Source organism: Salvelinus sp. IW2-2015, unplaced genomic scaffold, assembly GCF_002910315.2.
Source record: "Salvelinus sp. IW2-2015 unplaced genomic scaffold, ASM291031v2 Un_scaffold1371, whole genome shotgun sequence".
In the NCBI taxonomy this organism is placed as follows: domain Eukaryota; kingdom Metazoa; phylum Chordata; class Actinopteri; order Salmoniformes; family Salmonidae; genus Salvelinus; species Salvelinus sp. IW2-2015.
This window is the reverse complement of record NW_019942863.1, coordinates 6,727-11,673: the sequence shown is the minus strand read 5'-3', so window position 1 is coordinate 11,673 and position 4,947 is coordinate 6,727.

The window sequence follows — 4,947 nt, the reverse complement described above, 5'->3', positions numbered from 1 at the left end:
CTTTGATAATGGATATTACATACTGCATACAACTCTAAGTCAATGTATTTATTACCCCAGAGTGAGGGTGAGAATGGATGTGCTTGAATATAGTATAATCAGCCTCTCATCACAATATTCCAGTTTATTCCACAAGTAACCTTGTTGCACCCTTTCTTTGTGAAAGTTGTCATGTAAAAGCCCTTGTTTTCTCTGTAGTAAGCCACTCGTACAACGTGCCAAAACTGAAACCTTAGCCAAATCTTTTTCGACACCTACATTTTATGTAGGTTTTCCCCCATGAATATTCCACCCTTCAACACACGTATGAATGAAGTATTGGAAGCACCCTTTAATGTGAAACCTCTGTAAATGACAATTAATTCAATTGATGAGTGAATTGCTTCAAAATCAAATCAAATCATATTTTATTTGCTCACATACACATGGTTAGCAGATGTCAATGCCGAGCTGTAGCGAAATGCTGTGCTTCTAGTCCGACAATGCAGTAATAAACAACCCCCCCCCCCCCCCCCCCCCCCCCCCCCCCCCCCCAAAACCCCCCCCCCCCCCCCCCCCCCCCCCCCCCCCCCCCCCCCCCCCCCCCCCCCCCCCCCCCCCCCCCCCCCCTACGAGTAATCTAACCTAAACAAATTCCACAACTACTACCTTATACACCACAACTGTAAAGGATAAAAGAATATTACATTAAGATATATGAATGAGTGATAGTACAGAACGGATAGGCAAGATGCAGGTAGATAGTATTCGAGTACAGTAGTATACATTTATGAAGATGAGTAATGTAGGGTATGTAAACATAAAAGTGCATAGTTTAAAGTGGCTTAGTGATACATGGTATTACATACATTGTTCATGTAAATTGTATGCATCCCAAATAGCACCATATTCCCTAAACTGTATGTGAGTGCACTATATAGGGATATAGGGTGCCATTTGGGGATCCATACATGGTTACTACATTGTCACTGTGAACCTGGTCAGTTTCTCTCTCACTTTTCTAAAAAACTTGGAGTTTGCTGAAAAAGTTGCCTTTCTGTCTATGCTCCTCCTAAAATGCCAGGACATTTTTAGACGTTTATACCTCGGACTTTTACACAAAGCTATTTGAAATACATCCCGAAGTCTACATATTGAATGGATGTAGTATGTCCCACCTCTGATTACGCTGTAAGGCCGAGCCAAACTGAGATAATTAACACATTAAAAGGAGCCATAAGGAATGTAACAGGCGATAGTAATGTTGCTCAATAAAGTGATGTTACTTTAAATGCTGGACCAATCACTCAACTTTCACAAAGAAGGTTAAGAAGGCAGGTTAAAATGCTAGGTGTTAAAAAATAACCGAGCTAAACTTCTTGCCTCATTTAATTGAAAGTTGTAAGGAGAGGACTTTTTTTTGAGGAGTGAAGAAAGCTACGCAAACCATTGTATTGGAGAGGTTCCATCTTGGCTTTCACGGGACTGCTCTCTTGCTCATGTGCTTTCTAAAGATGTTACAGTTAAAGAGCTTGCACTGGCCTCAGTAAAAAGGCTGTCTACTGATGGGAGCTACCATTAAACCTCTTACGTTCCAAATGGCATTCTTATACCCTATATAGTGCACTTATCTTTTTTGACCAGGAGCCCCAAATAGCGGCTTTTTGTGTCAAATAAGGTACCCCGTACTGCCTGTAGGTGAGGGTATAATAGTGGGTGTCACTTGGGACGCACCCCAACTGTCTCACATCACAACAACGTTGCTGAAGGAGCAGCCATTTGCTGTTGCAGAGAATGAAATGTGTCCACTAATGAGCGGTGTTAAGCAGATGGGACTAGGGACTTTATAGTGTAGAGAAAAGGCAATCCATTTAGAAATAGCAATTTACAGCTTATCAGGTCTTTTAAAATCGTTGGGATATGGTAAAGCATGCACGAAGATTCCATTGCTGCTGGGATTCTACCCAAAGTCCAAAACAGCCGCGATTTATTTACTGTTGAAGATAAACTTGCAGTGAATCTGGGTGGACCTCATCCCTTCGTCACCAGCTCTGTTTATTTTTTGGCCAATAGACTTACATCAATCACACAAAACAGACAAGAAATAAATGCAATTAGTTGCTGTATACTGAGGAACCACTGGAAGGGCTTAGTTTTGACAACTAGGTGTGTGGAACCAACAACTCTTTATTTACACTGTTGGTTCCTGTTTAATACCATTTTGTTTTAAAGAAAATCACGCGACCAGATGTACGGGATAGTAGAGCAGGTTGGATCACAAGATCTTTATCATTGTCTCATGAAGTGGGTCGGTAATTATGTGCGGTATTATATTGGATGATTTGTTTCTACCCTAGCCCTCTCCCTACTCTTTACCAGGGCATGGATTAGTACATGATACTTCAATGTATGTAGCTAGCTTACGGGAGGAAAAGCAGGTGTCTGCCCTTGCTTGTATGGTCCGAGGTACTCTTGCTCTCCCTAGCAGAGCCTCGCTGCACCATGAACCATAAGTAGCAGTTTTAGGCCCTGGCTGTCTACTGTAGCAGACTTTGTGGAGGGATGATTGTAGGATTCAAAAATAAGAAAACCTCGTATCTTCAACTGTACGTTACCATCTATTGTTGGTTGAGGCAATTGAAATATGCCAACACCAATATGTATAATTACAGGATCAAATATTGGCAATCTGTGGTGCGACCTCGTTAAATGCAGAAGATGCTTGCGGAACATTGTCCAAGGGGGTGCGGCCCTTATTCCGCAAGATTACCTTTTGAATTTGTGGTATAATCGCGTATAGCTGCTGTTCCTCATGTTTATTTGCATCTACACTGCTGCTTTGGTCTCTTTCCACCACACACAGGCGTCGCCTCTAACCTGTCTGTTACAGCACCTTGGTGTGGATTCCATCCTGAGGACACAGCAGATTTTCACACGCCATTGCTTGATGCGTCCTATCTATTAGTCCTTCCTGGGGTTTAGCAAGTGTTTCTCATCTACAAAATTTCAAGAGGTACGTACAGCAACTGTATGATTTATATCTTCTGAACACTGTATCGCAGCAACTGCCTCTAATCACCTGCAATCGTCATTAAAATGCTATGTAATAATATGCCTAGATTGGTAGGGCCTGCAATTCAACAACGATAGCTTAAGTCTCTGTGTAATTTCAAATAAATTGAAGTTAACCGAGTGGATAAACACAGTTATTTACTGAATCCATGGTGCAAGATGACAGATTTTCTTTAGACATACCAATCACATACTCAGATAGCATTCACCGTATGCAGATACACACATCAACACACCCAATCACCGAACGGGCATCTCAACAATCTTAGTCACTTGCTATCGAACAACACACAAACACATCACCACAACAACACACCCATCCACCCACACAACACACAAAGTCACAACATCTGTGGCTATTGTAGAATAGCCACCTCACCTAGATTGACTTAATAACGAAACAGAATGTACGCCTTGTTTTGTATGCAAAAAGATGTGCGACAAAAAAGTCATAGATCATATTGTTGGTCCCATTTTCAAAAAGTTAGGAGCGAGTCAAAAAATATAGTGGATCAGAAATATCAAGTTTAGATTTTTCCATTGTACAAGCTAGGTCCAAATGTACTTAATCCGCTCTCGAAACTTAGCACAAGATATTTTTTATAGGTAATATCTCACCATAGTCAGTCATTGCAGAAGTCTTCCGAACTTATCAGCAACCATTCAACTCCTGTGTTTCCAATGGCACGTTGTGATTTAGCTGAAACTCACAAACGATTTTATTATTTAAATGGCTAACCAATTGATTCTATTGACAGATAAGCTGTTATGTTAAAAAATAATAATGTGGCAATATATAGTATAGCACAGCTGAAAACTTCCTGATTAAAAAAAGCCAATAAAAACATAGCTTCTTATATACCAGTTGAGTATCTGGAGCATTCAGCATTGTGGTCGATTACAGGCTCAAAACGTCCAGAAACAAAGCTAGCACACTGTATATTTTCTACTTTGTATTTTTTTTCCAGACCCAGCTCTGAGAGGCAGCCTGTGATGTCAATGGCCTTTCTGYAGCAGCTTGAAGGCTCTTCCCARTTTTTCTAAGGTGAGACACACACAAACACAAACACACACACCTACCCCCCACCCACGCTCCAACTTTAACCCTCAACTCTTCAATATGGACCCAGCTGMTGTGGTAAGTATGGTGTTGTATGAGTATATAGAAGGAGGCTGGACTACTGCTCTGAATCCATTCAATACTCTTAACTCTCAATACTCTCTTTTCCATTGTGGAGGAGATTTTGTGTTGTTTTTGGGTAGACGCTGGCAAATCATTTCAATTGCAGCCAAGAGTAGTTATTTGTTTGTCTCATTTTGAGCCAATACTCAAACTGATGTAATGTTGTTGATTCTTTTTAGGACATTCTGAATTCTGCATATATTTATAACCAAACTTCTCTTTTTTTGTCATTTTCTCAAGGACTAAATAATCAACAAAATGAAACTCAGTGCAACACTCAATTTGTGTTTGGATGGTTGTTAAAGACAGTGAACAGATGTCGGGCGTCTTGATGGTAGATATAAAATATGCCTTGTCTCAAGAAGTTCCACTTAAAATAAAATCCATCCTTCCCTTCCTCCATTGTCCTCCTCCAATCTTCATACACCAKGGATGATGACAAATATATAATGCGTTATAAAAACAGAACAAAACATGTGCTTGGCTTATCCTATCCAAATATGGCTCATGAAGCCATTATCTCCAGTAAATGACATTGCATTTCTGACATTACAAAAATGAACAAACACAGCTAAAAAAACAGAAGAATATGTAGAGAAAATAATGATTTCTCTTGCAGGTACATACAGTTAATATATGTAATTATTTTGATATTGTCACACCCTGATCTGTTTCACCTGTCCTTGTGATTGTCTCCACACCCCTCCGGTTGT